The sequence below is a fragment of the Microtus oregoni genome, unplaced genomic scaffold (genome assembly GCF_018167655.1).
Source record: "Microtus oregoni isolate MIOR12 unplaced genomic scaffold, Mior012 000032F_ref0000030, whole genome shotgun sequence".
NCBI classification, from domain to species: domain Eukaryota; kingdom Metazoa; phylum Chordata; class Mammalia; order Rodentia; family Cricetidae; genus Microtus; species Microtus oregoni.
This window is the reverse complement of record NW_024543091.1, coordinates 8,270,001-8,289,604: the sequence shown is the minus strand read 5'-3', so window position 1 is coordinate 8,289,604 and position 19,604 is coordinate 8,270,001.

Genomic DNA, 19,604 nt, shown 5'->3' with positions numbered 1-19,604 from the left:
GATATGACCATCGGGACTAAGCTCTACAACTCTGTGTTTTGATTGGTTGTAGTTTTCTTTAGCACTGTCTGTGAGTTACAGAGAGAAGCTTCCTTGATGAAGGGTGAAGACTACACTTTTCTGTGTATATTATATCTATTATATATAAATTATATCCATAATCTGTCTATCTGTCTGTCTACCATCTTTCTATTTATTTTTTTATTTATGTAAATAAATTTATATAATTTAAGCTATCATAGTACAGTTCAAGTATAAAGTCATTGGTTAGAATAATAATTTTCATTATGCCTAGTTTGTGACATGCTTTCTCAATGTGACCTGTCCTCATTTAAGAAACCCAATAACCTGGTTCAAGTTTGAATAAACAATGAGTCTGAGGATTCCAAGTATTATAATGATTAGAATTATGTTAGTGCACTAGATCCTGTGTTTTCTCATTTCTATATCTATATCTACAAGCTCCTATTTTATTACTAGTGATCTCACAATAATCAGGTATTAGCACAATCTTTGTAGAAAAACAACTATTAGCATAGTCCTGTGCTTACAGCTGATATGACTTGACAGACGCCTTTTCCTGGCTTTAGCACACCGAGATCTCATGATTGTCACTAAAATCAGAGAGCCTTCTTACACTGAAGGGTTTCCTCCATCTCCTGTGGTCTCCAGAAGCCATACTTCACAGCACTCTCCAAGAATGCCACAATCCGCTTCACTGACAGGGGTGTGAATAGCTACTTGTGTAAGGGTGTCTCAAGGATTGTTAGGAGACAATGGAGTTTGCTGTGCATAGTAAGTGCAGACTGAAATCCTCATACTGCTGAGAATCTGAATTTCCTCTATGGAAGGAGGGATTTAGTTCTTTCATTTATATGTGAATGACTAGAAGCTGTGGTCAAATCCCAGCTCCATTGAAGCTGCTAGCAGATTATTACTGATATTTGCTTAAGACAGCACATTAAAGTGTGAATTCTAGGTTATTATTCTGCTAGTTTATTTGCTTCATTGTACTCTAATACCAGAATGTCTCCATCTTGATGCATGCCCCCGAGTCATATTGTCAAGTTTTACAGTATGGCTTCAGTCTTTGGGATGTTCCCCTGGATCAGGCTTTATTCTTCTCTTTGATTGTCCTGGAATCCAACTTTCTGTGTGGAGCTGGAGACTCTAAGAATGGTTGGGATAGGCCGTCAGGAGTAGGTATGTTGCACAAGTTCTAATTGGTCTTATTAATAAAAAACCTGGAGCCAGATATTGGCGCATATGCTGAAATATCAGAGAGAGAAAGGAACAAGCCACAGCCAACTCTTACCTTGTTAACTCCTCAACCAAAAAAAGGGGGCCAAACTACTGTCTCCTCTTGCCTTATATTCCTCTCTCTGCCCAGTCATATTATTTTCTGTCTGTCTGTACAGACCTCTAGACCTCTATTGTTAACTAGTGGCTATCTCTGCCCTCTGATCTTCAGGTAAGCTTTATTTGTTAGAATATAAACAAGATATCACCACATTTCCCCTTTTTGTCTAAAATAAAAAGAAGGTTATAATATAAGAAAAACTATATACAATAAGTACAATAACTATATACAATTCATGTAGTCAATAAGTACATCAACAATGTCTAATCCATTATCAAACTGTCAAATTCAGAGAAAATATTTTATATTTATCCTATTTTGGTGATTCCAAAATGTTGTACCTAATTCACTTTCTATTCTAACTTGCATTACCAAAACTATCTTTTAGCATCTCTGAACCTGTTTTAAGAGGTTGCTTGTTTGCTTCCAAGCTGCCCAGACTCCTCAAATAACCACACAGAAACTATATTATTTGCAATACTGTTTGGCCAATAGCTTAAGCGTATTTTGGGCTAACTCATATCTTAAATTAACCATTTCTATTAATCTGTGTATCACCATGAGGCTGTGGTTTACTGTGTAAAGTTCTGGTGTCTGTCTTCAGTTGGGCTACATGGCTTCTCTCTGACTCTGCCTCCTTTCTCCCAGCATTCAGTTTAGTTTTTCCTACCTAGCTCTGCTTTACCCTATCATTGGCCTAAAACAGCTTCTTTATTAGCCAGTGGTATTCACAGCATACAGAGGGGAATCCCACATCATGAACCTTATACACTTTACACCTCTTTAGTGAATTTCTTTTCTGAATCTTGCAACAAGGAAACTATAACTCAAAGTCTTCAACTCTATCAGAGTCCTAAGAAGGAAATAATATTATAAGTAAACAGGACGTACAAGCAAGTGACTTCCAAAAAATGTGAGAAATGGCAGAAACAGTTGGCTTCCTGGACAGTTACCCAAAGTTCCTCTGCAATGTTTGGGCATCCATCTTTGGCCTACAGGCCTAGCATATCTGACAGACTTTTCTGTGAAGCAGAATAGTCTGAAAAGCAATCCTACTTTATCTTGGCAAAGTTTGCAGTTCTTTCTTTTGTGTCCTGCTTTTCTAATTTAGGCAGCCTACTGTCAGCAGTTGAGGCAAAAGCACTTTCTTTCCCAATGGCTTACTTTTGCCAAAACTGAAGTAAACTCTATGTGCAGTGTCTTCAGTGCCCATCATCTTCTCTGAAGTAGATTGGTGCTGCTGGGAGCAGACATGTCTCATTGTCATAAAATGAAAAGAGCCTATGTTATTAAAGCATCTTAAAGGCTATGTTCTGTAGATTTCTGAAGTGTTTGAAAATGGAAGTTTCTTTCTTGCCCAGTCCCACAGCTGTTTAGTCCCAAAGAAACACACAGAGGATTATATTAATTAAAAACTGTTTGGCCTATTGCCAAAGCTTATTGCTAATTAGCTCTTACAACTTAAATTAATCCATAATTCTTATCTATGTTTAACTATGTGGCTTGGTAGCTTTTCTTAGTAAGGCATTCTCATCTTGCTTCCTCTGTGTCTGACTTGTGACTGCTTCTCTGCCTTTCCTCTTCCACCCACCTAAACTTCTTGCCTGGTTACTAGCCAATCAGTGTTTTATTAAATTGATACAAATGACAAATCTTTACAGTGTACAAAATGTTGTCCCACAGGCACAAATATTTTCTTGTTAGTGATGTGCTTCTGGTCTAACAGCAGAAGGTTCATTCTCTGTCAGATGTTGGGAGCTGCTTCTGCTGGCAGCAAAATTAACGGTATCATGAACTCAAAATTCCCAACTTTACCTTATCTTCCCCATGTTCTCATCTCATGTTTCAGAATTCTGACACTTCAACAGCAATCTCTTGCCTGATATGATAAGGTTACATGTTTATTAATGTTGTGTCCCTATGCTTGATGGTTGGCTGTATTGCCTCTTATGAGGGGGTATGGGGTGGTGGTTGGCAATAAAGCAGTCTTTCAAAGCTGCTATATAGTCCTCTGATTTTTCTACTTAGAGTCTGTGTTGTGTATTTGAGGCTTTCATACATGAACACAATCTATATATAATATTCTCTATAGGACTGTCAGAAGAATCCTTGATATGACAGAAATTATATGACAGTTACCACGGCAATTAAAAAGCACAGCCCTTTGACTTCTTAGTCTTACTTTCCAGCTGTATACCCTTCATGATATACTCATAAATGATGACATACTTTATGATATACTGATAATTTGATTATGATGCTAGTGGGTGCCATTGATCACCACTGCCTCATCCTCTCTTGAACCAGTTGTAACATTATTTATGTGTTCATTAAATATGTAGCAAACTCATTGAGGTTCTGTTTCTGTGGGTGTGGTCTGGTGACAACGACATAATTTTTAGAATGAATTGTAGTGTGTGATTCTGGATTGAAAGCTAGACTAGAGCAATTTCTTTCATAGAAGACATTATTAGAGAAATGTAAAGTAAGATCTGTGGATTGGATAATAGCATTAATGACCATTTTTCTTATTTTCAAAACATGCCATGGATAGTTTAGAGAATGCACTTGTTCCCTGTGTTTAGGAAAAACATACCAACTCATGTAGAAGAGACATCTGGCATAAGTCTTTTTCCCAAATAACTTCAGAAAAATATCCATAATTATACACACATACACACATATACATGGGGTGGGGAGAAGGAGAGACAGAAAGAGACAGAGAGATACAAAGAGAGAATGTTAAAAAGTCCAACATTGAGGAACAAGCTTAGAAGGGCTCTTCATATTGTTTTTGTTTCTTTTGTATATATTTATAATATTTCAAAATAAAAACTACAGTAGCAAAAGGTCATGCAAACGTTTGCTTTTAAAAGGAGGACATGGCATAAACAAAATTAATGGTATTAGAAGGAAAGGGATATCAATTGCATAGTTGAATGAACAGGCTGATTGAGAGGACACAAGAGTCCAGCAATACCATTAAAGAAGGTGACCCAAATGTACTACTGTAGCTATAGAGAGAGTCACTCAGACTTTGACAACCTGTGGCAGCAAGGAAGAGCTTACAGAGATAATACCCTGACCATCCTCTCTCATTCTGCATGTTAGACAAGGCATTCTAAGAAGCAGATACCCATATTGGTATGGAGTGGACCTATTCTGGAAATACTTGTGATATAAATTAGGGAGGTTTGTGGAGGCTTCAGGAATCAGCCAACCACTGTCTCATTTCTGGAGGAAAAGGAGGAAAGAAGATTTGGCAGGACGGGAACAACTGAGGTGTGGTTTCAATGAAATTTTAGGAAAAGTTAAATCTCTCCAACCAAAGCCATCTGCCAACGAAGGCTTAGAGCGTTCAGAAATGGGTTTCCCTGCTGAACTCAGTGACTGCCTGGGGTAAGTCCAGCGGAATCGTGGCATTAACAGAGATGTTGATGCATTTTAGATTCCACCAACTGAAGTTGTCCGAAAGTCACATTTTCTGCAGCTGAGTTCCAATAGGTACATTTTAAAGGTTGTCATACCTTCTGTTAGCCAAATAAAAAAGAGCCAGAGGGCAAACATATCCAATCTATATATTTCATAAAGGATCATTTTCTGGAAAATGTTTGAAAAAGAACAGGATAGAGCAGTGTAGAACTACAGAGTCTAGAGAGAACCTCTAACTCATAAATCAAAACAGAAAAAAGGAAGAAAAGAAAATTTCAAACAGATGTACAGCTCTTGAATATAATTTGGGCAACTATCCTCAAAGGTAAGGCGTGATATTAGAAATGACATATAAGGAGGTTTAAAAAGGAAAGAGGGAAAATTGCCCAGTATCTGCCAGAGATAAGTTCCAAAGTGATGGGATTATAGAAAGGGGCAAAGATACCAACTGTGGAATGGCTGGATCCCAGAAAAAAAGATTACACAGGAATAATTAAAAGACAACAAAAGAGTTCTGACTTAGAACACATGTGAGGTCTGCCTCCCTGACTGCAAAGGAACGGGTTGTCATCTCAAAGGGAACAGTGAAAGCCCATGACAGAAGCGGAAAGCCACACAGTAGAGCACATTCTAAATTTATTAGCATCCTTTTTGTCAGGAGGCTTAGCTTAGCCCATTGACAACCTTGAAGCAATGAAGACCAATAATAGTGAGCTGATTAGAATCCAAGCATTATTTTCCTAATTGCAGGAGACCCTAACAGTACTTCACTAAGTCTAAGCAGCCTGTGTATTAGGGGGTGTGCGGACAATATAGACCAATGCTGAACCTTCCTTCAATGCAACATTGACTAATGCAAAAGCCCCCAAGTACAACACAGACCAATGATGGGCCCCTTAAATATAACACAGACCAACATCACCCTTCAAATACAACACAGACCAATGACAAAGTCCTCAAATACAATGCCGAGTCCCATAAATACAACAAAGACCAATATTAAGCCCCTCAAACACAACACAGACCAATGCTAAACCCCTTAATTGCAACAGAGACCAGTGCTAAATCCCTCAGGCACAATACAATTGATGGTGAGTTTCTCCAATACAACACAGACCAATGCTGAGCCCTTCAAACACAACACAGATCCTCAAATACAAGGCAGACAATGTTAAAGACCCCAAACACAACAAAGAAAAATGCAGAGTTCCTTATATAGAGCATGGACCAGTACCAGCCTCTCAAATACAACACAGACTGGTGCTGAGTGCCTCAAGTACAAAGAACAGGTTCAATTTTCAATGACTGACAAAGATATTTTAAAACTTCTGGTTTTCATATAAAGAATAAAGGATAAGAAAAACAAATAGATTTCAAGAAAATGATAAATGATAAACCAAGGCAGATGATAAACTCAATTTCTTGAAGCTTGTTCCGCAGACATTTGTTCAAGTGCCCCAAAATAGATTTTTGTCAGTTTGACATAAACCTAGACACACTGAGAAGAGAGAGATTCAACTGAGAAATTGCTTCCATCAAACTGGATTGTGGGCATGTCTATTGGGAATTTTCTGGAAAGCAAAGGGTTCAGCCCACTGTAGGAGGTACCATCCCTAAGCAAGTAACAGAAAGACAGAGAGAAAGAGAAAGACAGACATAAATAGACCACACACACACACACATACACACACAGACAGAGACAGACAGTTAGATGGACAGACAGACTAGTTCCATGGATGCACGTATAGAGGTCAGAAAAAGACAATCTTGATTGTTTCTTTTCATCATCCACAATTTGAACTCACTCTTGATTGGTTGCCATGTGCCAGGCTAGCTGGCCTATGAACTTCCTGAGATCCTAATGTATCCACCCCTCATTTTCCCACAGAAATGCTGAGATTGCAGATGCAAGACCCTGCATCTGTCTTTTATGTAGGCTCTCAGACTCTGAACTCACTTGCTCGAGCTTGAACAGCAAATGTTTTATCCACTGAGCCAGATTCCCAGTTCCACAGATTGTATCTTTTTATAAAGGACATGCAGTTATGTCCATGTTTATGTCTTCTGTTATCTCAGACAAGGTAAACATTTCTCTTCTTCTTTCTCTTGTTTTAGAAAGTCTTCAGTTAGAATACAGTCTACAATGTTCCAGAAATGGTGTCTATTGACTTTTTTTATTTGCTGGTCTGAGGTTTGCAACTATTTTTTACATGCATTTACCTTGTGTCTTGATGACCAACCCTATGTTTCCAACCATAAATGCTTTGCTGAAGTTCAGACATCCTTTTTGAGGAGATGCTGCTGGCTACAGGCTGGGCTGGGGACCCTGCAGTCAATTTCAGGCTATAGAAATGAGTATCTTAAAATTCTGTACGTGGTGTTGTGTTAAGGCAGATGTTGAGCCCCACAGTCAGAGCTGCTGAAAGCACATGGAAAACAGGATCTGAGAATGCACATTTCTTTTATTATATAAAATTTAAAATTTCATTTATTTAGGTGTGTCTGCAACTGTGTGTACACATGAATGTGTTTGTGCATGTGCAGAAATGCACACGTGTGTGTGTGTACATATCACAGCATGGGTGTTGAGGTTGGAGTTCAACTTGGAAGAGTCGACTATTTCCTTTTATCATATAGGTCCTGGGTATTAAACACAGCTCATCAGGCTCAGTGATCACAACCTTTACCCACTGAGCCATCTTGCAGATCCCCTGGACATGCAAATTTCTAACAAATTCAAAGGTGATGCTTATCTAAGAACTTTATTTTAAAACTGCTCCTAGTCTAGGATATTTTAGCCACATTGTAGTTTGATATTTGACCCTAAGTGTTTGTTTCATTTTTCCTATTCTGTTTTTGCTTTTCCTTTCCTGTTGTTCTCTTTTCATTTTTCCTACCTGGAAACCTACTTCTTGTTGTTTGTTTGTGAAGTAGTTTGAATGTACTTGGCCCCCATCATCTCATAGGGGGTGGCTCTGTTGGAGGAGGTGTATCACTGTGGGGGTTGGCTTTGCAGTTTCCCATGCTCGGGATGCCACCCAGTGTCTTAGTTGGCTTTCTGTCGCCTGCAAGATATAAAACCCTCAGCTCTTCCTCCAGCACCACATCTGCTTGCATGCCACCGTGGTCCTTGCCATGGTCATAGTGGACTAAACCTCTGGAACTGTAAGCTGCCACCTCAGTTAAATGTTTTCCTCTATAAGAGTTGTTGTGGTCATGGAGTTTCTTCACAGCAACAAAAACCCTAACTGAGACTATTTGTTTATTTGCTTTGGAGAAAGGTTCTCTCTATTTGATACTGATTGCCTTGAAACTCACTATATAGACCAGGCCGGCCTCAGACTCACAGAACTCTGCCTGCCTCTGCCTACCAAGTGCTGGGATTAAAGGTATGTGTGACATTGCACCTGGCTTTTGTCTTTCTATTTTTTACACTTTAAAGAGAATAATATTGGAATTCTATACATTTTCTTCATTGATGTAGCTTTAAATTCCAAATATAATTTGATACAGGAACAGTGTGGTGTTTGGATTGATGCCATATTTAGGTCTTAGTCTTCTTAGACACGTGGAACCTGAGATCCAGTCCTCAGTGCTTCAGTGAAGATGAAGGTGAGTTCTATTTCGAGGGCCTGAATTTTAGCTTCCATTCTATTTATTCGATTGCTTAAATTTGCTTGTGTGAAAATGGTGAAATGTGTATATGGTGAAATATTAGGAATGTCTGAGCATTGCGCGTGCTTTAGTTTGTAAACTTGAGCACAGTTAGTAGAATATTTTAAGTCACAACAGCGACTCTTGGGACAATGTGAGTCAGGCTTCCCTAGTTTAGGATGCCTCCTACTCAGCCACATCTTCTGTCAATAAGGGAGTAATTCAGTGATAGTTCTAGTTAGGTCACTGTTGGGGTAATGGCGGTCATGATTCTATGGATTTCCGCACAGCTAGACATATGGACTGTGCCTTCCCTGTATGAGCAAGCATCTAAATAAAATAAAACAATGTAGTAAATTTCCCTCCTGTCCAAACTGTTTTAGTATGAGCGGCAGGGCTGCGTCCCTGGCACCCAGCCGCCCGCATGGCTAGCTCTAGCTTATGCCCCAAAACAATTACACGGAAACTGTATTCTTTTAAACACCGCTTGGCCCATTATATCTAGCCTTTTCTCGGCTAACTCTCGCACCTGGACTAGCCCATTTCTAATAATGTGTGTAGCCCATGAGGTGGCTTACCAGAGAAGATCTTAACCTGCTTCTGTCTGGAGTGGGGGAATCATGGCGACTCATTTACTCAGCTTCTTTCTCCCAGCATTCTGTTCTGTTTACTCCTCCCACCTATGTTTTAACCTATGGGGCCAAGCAGTTTCTTTATTACTTAACCAATGACCTTCCTCCATCACCAAATGATTGATTTTTGGAAACTCAATGTTGCATGGGAAAAATTTGCATTCTTTCTGCCTCAGAGCAAAACCATGATTTGGAAAAAATGCAGTGGTGCAGAGGAACATATGGCTCGTGTGTGACCATCAAACAGGAACACAGAGGAGCATGTGGCTCATGTGTGACCATCAAAGAGGAACACAGAGGAGCATGTGGCCCGTGTGTGACCATCAAACAGGAACACAGAGGAGCATGTGGCCCGTGTGTGACCATCAAACAGGAACACAGACATTTTAACCTAGCTAAGGCTTTCACTTCCCAGGGTGACTTGTTTGTATTCTGTGCCAAGAGTCCTCTAAGAGGCTAGAGCTGCTTTTCAGACTGAAGTGTATCCCCTGCAGCAGCTGGGGAGCCCCTCCCCCATATCCCGCTCTGCGTACACTCAAGGAAGGAACCTTTAATCTCCTGAGACGATAGCTTTATTAAGGAAAGAAATGGGGCCATGGGATTCCTAGGTGAGCCTGAGAAACAGTGAAGGAGGCCAACAAGTCATGGCAAAAGGAAGGAAAAGGACTCAAATTCCTTTTGAGGCTTTGCATGGTTAATAAGACATGTGGATTCCAGCTGTTTCTTAGACCACAGCTTGCAGTTTCCAGAATGAAAGATGGCTTTCCATCTAAGGAGCTTGGAAGATTCTCTTGGCAGGTTGTTATGATATAAGCTCGATATTTCCAGTTATTCTTTATTTTTATTGTTTTCTGAAACCAGTTCCATCCCGCCTAGAAATTCGGAAAGCGCTTCTAAAGTTTGCAATAGGAAATGAGATTTCTTGTCATTCCTTCAGTGTCTTTTTCTCATTTACTTTAGTAAATGTGGTCTTTATTATTTTTTGGATAAGGCCTCTGTCTATGTCTCGAGAGCTGCTGGTGGTGACGGCTATCACTCTGCTTCCAAAGCAAACTGAGTACCCGCGCAAGCGCAGAGGCGATGGAATGGGGGCCAATACCGAATGGGAACAGCAACAGCAGCCTTTCCGAAAGCTTCAAAACAGCAACCACACTGCAAACTTTAAGGATGATGGAGCAAGCAAAGCCGTCCAACAGGCTTACTTCATTACAGACTCGCCCCTCCTCTTCCGCCGCTCAGGCATTGCCAGTGCTGTGCGTGACTTCTGCTCCGACATGGCTAATGAAGAGGTTAAGGAAAATAATTTTCTACTAAATCATGATGCACTTTCTGTTGCCTCTAGGCATTTGGTATAATTTATCCTTTATGTACTATCTTCAGTACCACCTATAACAAAAGAAAAACATGTGAATTTCTCTGATGTAAATATGCTTATTATACATGGATTATGTTATTATTTGTTATATATGCCATACAGATAGTTCGCTTGTTTGTATTACTTTAAAATTAATTTTTAGGACAGCATACAAAGTAACGGGCTTAATCGTGGCGTTTTCACATGTATCTGTCAGTGTACTAAGTTCTTGTGCTACTCTCTGCCACTGTTCTCTTCCGAGCCCCTCTTCCATCCAGCTCATTTCCTCCCTTCTCCCAAGAAAGGACCTTGGGAAGCTCATTGAATTATTTGTCAAGATATTTCTGATTGTCTTTTTTTGTACTCTTTTTATAAAATTGAAAATAGATTTTTTCCCCATAAAATATGTTCAGATTATGGTCTCCCCTTCTCTAACTCCTCTTCCCCACTTCCTCACCCACCCAAATCCACACCCTTTCTTTTTTTCTCTCATTAGAATATAAAAGTCAACTAATAAAATAAAATAAGATAAAATAAAAACAGGCAAACTATAATAGGATAAAACAGACAAAGAGAAATAAAAAGCAATGAAATAACACAAGAAACACAGATGCTTATTCACACACATCCATCACCCAAGAAAACTCATAAAAATAAAATCAGAAACTATAATGTAGATGTAAAGTCCTGAAAGAAACAAAACCAAGCAAAATAAAATGAAACAAACAAAAACAAAACATGAAATTATACAAAGCATTGTGTGCGAGAGAAAAAAAACCCTCAAAAATACCATTTAACTCATTTTGTGTTTGACATCTACTTTCTAAGCATGGGCCCACCCTTAAGAGTGGTTTGTATACTCAGTGAGACTCCCTTGGAAAAAACTAATTTTTCAATTGTGAGTTCTTACCAATTGGAAATAGTAGGGATGGGGGCTTGTGTCTACTTCTCCTCTCATCTCTAGGATCCCCTCCGTCACAGACCTGCACAGGCCCTGTGTATGCATGTGGCCACAGACTGCGTGAGTTTGCGTGTTCTATGTCTAGAAGGCCTTGTTTCCTTGATATCTTCCACCTCCATTGTGTTGCATGATTTTTGATCACACTATGAACCCTGAGTTTCTGTTAATTAAACAAAACCTTGGATTATGAGGCAGAGCCAACGACTAGTTGTCAAGAAGTAGTCATAGAGAATCAGATAGAGTCTGGAAAACAGGATAGAAAAGCACAAGGAAGTAGTAGGGCGGGACTTTGAGTGTGGCAGGTTTTTTTGGGTGGGGGCAGCAGAGCAGAGTCCTTCTTGCTCAGTTGCTGCCTAAGGATGCGGTTCAGCTAGTTGCTCCTCTGCCTCTCTGACCTAGCATGATTTCACCCTAGCATCTGATTCCTGTTTCTTTAATGGTAAATAAAATGATAGAGACATGGTTAAAAACTACATTTGGCTGCAGCAACAGAGGTGGTCCGGACAGGACACAGAAGTCCTGCCTGGCCTTGGCCTGAGCAGTGGGGCAGTGATTACAGAGCTGCGGTTAGTAGGTGAAACAGAAGTAGATTCAGGTACAGCTACTGTACCAATGGTTAAACAACAACAGTGTATTTTAAAATCTTCCCACCTTTTCTCCCTCAGAGGTTTTTGAGTCCTGATGGGAAGGATTTGATAGAGACATCATATTTAGAAATGAGCATCCCACGGTCTCTCAATTTCTGTACATTGTCTATATTTGCTCCCATTTACTGTGGGAGGAAGATGATCTGGTAATAACTGAGTGAGACTCTGATTATGAGTATAGTGAAATGTGGTTAGGAGTCATTTTATCGCTACGTTCCTTAGCAGGACAGTAGTATTTGGTTTTCCTCTCGGTTCACGGCCTATCCAGTCTCAGGTTGTTGACCACACCAGCAGTGCTGTACGTGCGAATGGCTGTGAGTCTTAATTCCATTCTGATAATGGTTGGTTACTCCCACAAGTCTTACGCCACTATTTCATCAGCACATCTGGCAGACAGGTCAGCATTGTAGATAGCAAGGTTTGTAGCTACGTTGGCATTTACCTTTCTCCTTTGGTGTAGGCTTGGGAGAGAAAAGAAAAAAGATGGAATAGAAAAGAAAAAAGATGAAGTCCTTTAAAAAAGAAAAGAGAGAAGTTGGGTGTAGTTGCACACACCCTTAATCTCAGCACTTGGGAAGCAGAGGCAGGTAGATCTCTGTGAGTTCAAGGACAGCCTGGTCTACAGAGTGAGTTCCAGGACAGCCAAAGATACACAGAGAAATAAAGTCACATAAAAATGAAAAATACAGAGAGAATCTGAATACTGTATGTTATTGTGGTGTCCTTGAACTTTTTGATGGCTGATGAAGTAACAGTAGCTGCTAAAAGACATTTGATTACAAATGCTGCTGGGTTAATTTTATATATATATATATATATATATATATATATATATATATATGAAGTATAGGCAGGGTGACCTGGCAGGAAGTGGAGGTGAGGTGAGGCAACGACAACAGGAGAATTATGGGCAGAGAAAAGAGTCAGTATGCAGTTGAGACACAGAGGAGGCAAGATGAGGATGCCTCACTGATAAAGGTACCAAACCACATGGCTAACACAGACAAGAATTATGGGTTAAAGTAAGATATAAGAGTTAATAAGAAGCTTGAACAAATAGGCCAACCAGTTTATAATTAATGTAGATCTCTATGTGTTTCTTGGGGACTGAATAACTGTGGGACCTGGCAGGATAGAAATCTCTGTCGACAAGAGCATGAGACTCTTAATCTCAGGGTTGTGGTTCAAGCCCCATGTTGGGTGCCAATCTGTTGTAAGAGGCTACTTGTTTGTTCCCAGCCACCCAGAACCAAAATAATGACACAGAAACTTTGTTATTTAAATCACAGCTTGGCCAATCACTTAAGCATATTGTTAGCTAGCTCTTACATCTAGAATTAACCAATTTCCAATATTTTATACTTTACTATGAGGCTGTGGCCTACTGGCAAGATTCCAGCTGGCAGCTCACATCTTTCCCCTCTGGCAGCTACATGTCATCTCCCTAACTCTGCCTTCTTTCTCCCAGCATTTAGTTTAGTTTTCCCCATCGAGCTCTACTCTACACTATCACAGGCCAAGGCAGATTCTTTATTCATTAACCAATAAAAGCAACAGATATGCAAAAGGACCTCACACACCACTTTGGAAGCTTGAAGAGTACCTTTCAATGCCACAAACAGTAGACTGTAGGGTAAAAGCTTTAGGTAGGCATGGTTCAACTTCTTCATGTTCAGTGAGTCATGTAGGTATTGTCTTTGGTGATAGGACTTTACCATCAGTTTGTGGAGAGCCACCAGTAGTCTTGGAAATAGCCTTGATTGTTTGGGGGGTTTCCATGGAGCCTCTTTGACCAACAATTTGAGTAGATGTAACCCATTCCTAGAACTAAAGTTTTTAATTGACAATGAAAGATGTCTAGCTGAGCTTTGTCTCTACTTCTATTTGATGATTCCAATTTAGATATTTCATATACACATATATTTTAAAAAGCTTCTACTGTAGTTGATTTCATTATGAACCCTCAAATGGCACTTGGTTTTAACTGTCCTTTCCCATATGCCCTTCCTTATACTCTTCTCTCACCTCATTAATTTCATTTTTCAATAGTCCAGTGGTCTTGTTGTTCAAGATTGTATTGATCAGTTTTCATGTATTTGTGCAGTTTCTGTCTTCTGTGCATTGACTTATAGTTTCTATACCCTATCATGTGATAGATACAGAAAATTATTTCAATTATTTTTATTTATTTTTATTTTTTGGTTTTTCGAGACAGGGTTTCTCTGTAGCTTTGGATCCCGTCCTGGAACTAGCTCTTGTAGACCAGGCTGGCCTTGAACTCACAAAGACCCAACTGCCTCTGTCTCCTGAGTGATGGGATTAAAGGTGTGTGACACCACTGCCCATTTGTGGCCCAGAAAGGAAGGTTCTCTGGGCTACTAAGCAGAATGCAAATTCTGTTTTTGTTGGATGGAACAGTTTGTATTTATCTGTTGAATTCACTTGATCTATGATGTAATTTAACTCTTGAGTTTTCTTTGTTTTAGTTGGATGATCTATCCAGAAACGAAACTGGAGCATTAACATCATCTACTTTCATTGTTATCAGGACCAACCTTACCTTTTGTGTTTATTAGCATTTATTTTATGAAATCAGGGGCCACAATGTTTGACACATATATATTTACAATTGTTCTATCTTTTAATATGCTGTTTCCTTTATTAGCATGCAGTGGCTTTCTTTTATATTTTCACTATGCTTTCCTTGGAGACAACTTCTATCAGTTATTAGAATAGTTATGCCAGCTTTATTTGGGTTCCCATTCATATGATAGACTGTGTTTCATTGTTTGACTATCAATTTATGGGTGGAATTTTTGTTTGTTTAGCCACTGAGGTGTTTTTCTTAGAGCTAATAGGTGGTTATATCTTGTTTTCTAGCCCAGTGAAACTTTCTGTTTGTCTTTATTGATGAACCAAGGTAATTTGTATTAAGGTTACTGTTGGGATCATTTACTAATTCCTGTATTTTATAGATTGTTTTGGGGTTGTTGGGTTAATATTTGTTATTCACTTTCCTACATAATTGTAATGGGATTTACTCGTTTATTGTGCTGGATATAATGGGTTCCTTCTTATCTCTCCTGTGTTTATTTATTCCTCTTTATTCTTTTTTTATGTTCTTGTGATTGAACTTCTCCCCCTTCAATTCCAACCAGGTCCTTCCAACTTCATATACTTTCTTTCTTTTTTCCTTCTCTCTCTCTCTTTCTTTCTTTCTTTCTTTCTTTCTTTCTTTCTTTCTTTCTTTCCAGTTTCTATACCAATTTCCTTTAATTATCTTCTGCAGTGCTGGCTTGTTGATTATGTACTGCAATATTCAATGCTTGTCTTGTGTTCTCTTTATTTCTCTTCTATATTACAAAGATAGCTTGGCTGTTTACAGTGACCTGGTGGTTATTTGCTTTGCATGTTGAAACATGTCATCCCATGTTTGCTTCCTTGAGGCTTTTTAAATTGTTGAGGAGAGATTTGATGTTATCTTGGTGTTTCTGCCTTTGTAAATTAATTGGGTATTGACTTTATAATTTTCATTATTTTTTATTTGCTTTGTGTATTTGACATCTTGAAGGGGTTCTTCTTGAGCTGTGTCTATTTTACATTCTAAACACCTCTTGTGTGCTTTAATGTCTGTTTCTTCATCAGTATTTGAAAATTTTTCTAGTTTGTCATGGGCATTATCTCTAAATCATTCCAGTTTAGCTGAGAGCCTTCTGTTTCATGGTGTTTTAGCTTTAGGACCCTACTAATATAAAATTCTTGCATATTGGGGTCATGCTAGCTTGTTCTCCTTTACTATAGTTTAAATATAATATTTTATCAATATTGTCTACAATCTTTGAGTTATTTCCTTTGCATGGTTTTGTTGAGTGTTTCCCATTTAATTCATTGAGTTTTTTCATTTTCTAATGTTTTATTTGTTCATTTTCTTTTCTTTTAAAAAACTATTATAATTTATCTTCTAAAATTTTTGTAATGAATACAATGTATTTTGATTATACCCATTCCCATACTCTCCCTCTTCAACTTCAACCAGGTCCTTCCAACTTCATATCCTTCTTTTTTTCTTTCCTTCCTTCCTCCTTTCCTTTCTTTTTTCTTCTTTTTTGTTTATTTATTTTTATATAACCCACTGAGTGCTGCCTGTATGCACATGGGTGTAGGGTTGGTTGACTTCTATGGCATGGGCAGTCTACCAGAGTTTATGCCCTTAAGAAACATTTCAATTTCTTTTCTAAATTTCTCTTTCACATTACTGTTTCATTCTTATTCTGATTTTCTTATCCTTTTAACTGATTTGTTCCCCTCTTTGTTACCCACTTTCCTCTTGAGGCCCTGGAATGAATTCTTCTGGATGTATATTCTTTCAGGCCACTGACCATTTTTTATCAGAAAAATGAGAATTCTTATGTTGTATTTTACTTATTCCAGTATCTTTTAACTCATTAGTTGATGAGTTTTTAAATATCCGAGGAGCTCTATTGTCTTGATTTTTCTTGTTTCTTGATTTTTCTCTGTTTGATTTGTGTATCTGTTGGCTTGGATATATTATGCTGTCTACTCTTGACAGCTTTGACAGCTCAGTTTCAAGTACCACTCAGCAAAATGAAAACTGATACAATCATAAAATAGGCATCAAATTATATAAAATATATAAGAGAAGCCCAACTATAAATCATCAGTGATGATGACAGTGAATAACCTAAAACTATTGTATATAGAGTGTGATTTGATGTTCCATCTTGTTTGGGTCAATGTGGAAATTTAATGAATGAGATAAATGAAGGATGCAGAGAAAGGAGGGAAATAGAAGAGAAATACGAGTAAATGAGAAAGGAAAATGAAGAGGAGAACATTATGAAGTCAAAGAGAAAGGATCAAGAGTTTACAAAAGACAAAGACAACAAAGAAAAAAGAACAAAAGAAAAAAGTTTATCAATAATGATTAATTTCAAAATCTAAATCAGATAAAATTAAGATGGGAAAACTAAAATATAAGTGTATTAAGATAAAAAACAATAAAATAAAGTAAAATTTACCTGTAAATGTAGAGGATAGTGAGTTTGCCAAACACATGGATGTTGGGGAATATTGTTTTAAAGTGTGTTATTTTTTTTTCTACTGCTTTTGTTAGCAATTCAAAGATGTGTTTGATTAAATAAAATTAACCTGCGATCAGGAGGCTGAGTCAGCAAGTAGCTGACAGGAACTGACAAGGAGAAATCACGGGTTTTTAGTGGGGACAGAGGAAATGACATTTTTTTGTTTGTTTGTTTTTTGTTTGTTGGAAGATTCCAGCAAAGGCAGAAGGTTGGCTACTTGCTATTCAGCCTCTCTGAATGAGCAGAATTCTACCTCAAACCTTGAACTGTGAGTTCTTTAGATTTAGATAGTTTTCCTTAGTAGCTCTGAAAGAATTGGTGCCCAAGGGAACAGAATCCCCTCAGGCTACAGCTCTTGGGACTGAAGCCCTGGCTTAAGGGGCAACTACTGTATGAAAAGCATATAACAACACATGGACTCTTGTTTCTGTGTTTCTAGTTGCTGAATCTATATTGGAAGAACATTTGATTATGGTCCCATATAGCTTTTCAGTCTGTAGGCTGGGAATGCTCTCTCATCCTGATCAAACTCATTTCATCATGGCCCTCAGGTGGGTTAATACTTTAGGTGAAGAGTGTCTCCCAGGCACAATGAGACACACCTCAACAAGGAGGTGGGTACTGATGGAGATCCTGTGCCGTACTTTCAATGACCTTTAAAGATCAATCTTTTTTATGGATGCTCCTGTGAGTATCAATTAATTACATTTTCAAAATTCCTGAGTTGTCAGGATCTACAGGATTCAACATGGTGGGTTCTATAATTCCATCCACTGGCAGGACCCATATGCAGGGCTACCTAAAGTCAGGGTTGTTCTCAGTTGATCAGTTCTGTTCCTACCTTCCCATATCCTCCCAGCCTGAGCTAAGCCCCCTGCCACCTATACATCTGGCTTGTCATTGTCCCATTCTTTTGCTCTCCACCACTGCCCTTTCCAGCCTTTCCTCACCGGGGCTATGGAAGACCAAAGTAAAGCTTTCTGGCACATGACTGTTCTCTGATTGACCTCAGATGCATGGCTAACAGAGTACCTTTCCTTGTAGTAAAGAGGCCACTTGTTGATTCCTGGCAGTCCAGACTCTTGAAATAATCACACAGAAACTGTATTAATTAAATTACTGCTTGGCCCATTAGCTCTAGCTTTTTATTGGCTAACTCTTACATATCAATTTAACCCATTTCTAGTAATCTGTGTATTGCCATGTGGTTGTGGCTTACTGTCAAGATTCCAACCCGGGTCTTTCTCTGGTGGGGCTATATGGCATCTCTCTGACTCTGCCTCCTTTCTCCAGGCATTCATTTTAGTTTTCCCTGCATAGCTCTGATCTTTTGCCTTATCACAGGCTAAGACAGTTCCTTTATTCATTAACCAATTAAAGCAACACATGAGCAAAAGAACCTCCTACACCACTTTAGTCCTCCAGTAGCCAATCCTTGCACATCTCTGTGCTGGAACTAACATCCTGTGACTAAGAGATACAAACCTTTTGAAATCTATTAATTTATCACGTCACTGGCTTCCATAAACCTAACATTGAGAATGTCATCAGATAACATCTGAGGTTCATAGAAAAGCTTCTCCCAACTTGCTGTAACCACCTCCCTTGTATGCTCACCAATGTATGTAAACTTGCCTTCATTATGTCTTTCTTTGTTCTGTTTGTTAAACTATAAAGCTCCATGAAACTGCTTCCACTTTGAAACATGGAATTTGGGAGTAAACGAAATCTGTGTCGCTAGGTCATGATCACTCAAAATGACTCCAGAATAATCTATCTCTTATTCACTTTAAGTTGAGAACTGTTTTTTTTGCATAAACATTTCTATATACATATCTACTTATGGAATCCATTTGCTAGTAAACTTTTAATTTATTTATTTTGGCTTCTTTAAGAAACAAAGTTAGAGATCAAAATGGCTTGCGCTGCTGTGTTACCCCCAAATTACAGCACCAAAAAGAAAAAAAAAGCTAAACAGAACAAAAATTATTTTTGGCAGATGTTTATAATTTTTTCCATAATGTTTTTGCTCTGAGTGACAGAAAGATGTTTAGAAACCACATGATTTTAAAAATCATGGTCTGGTATGTGATACTCTTCCTGTTTTTAGCTGGGGAATGTTTCCCTAGTACATTATAATGTCTCATAATTACTAATTATTTGGTCATATTTTAATTATATTCTGTAACATATACTACTAATAATTTTTCTTTTTATTTTATACATTTGCTTTCATAAATTTTGCACATCATTTTATTTTATAATGATGATGATCCTGAATTAAAAGCAGTTACTTAGAGAGTAGAGTATCTTTGAATTATCTCATCCAATTAAAAATAGTACTTTGTGTTAACAGTTGTGAAAGTAGAAAAGTCACTCAAAATATAGGAAAAGTCCATATATTTGTATATATACACACACATATGAAGTAAAACACTTATAAGGTTCAAATAAATGAAGAT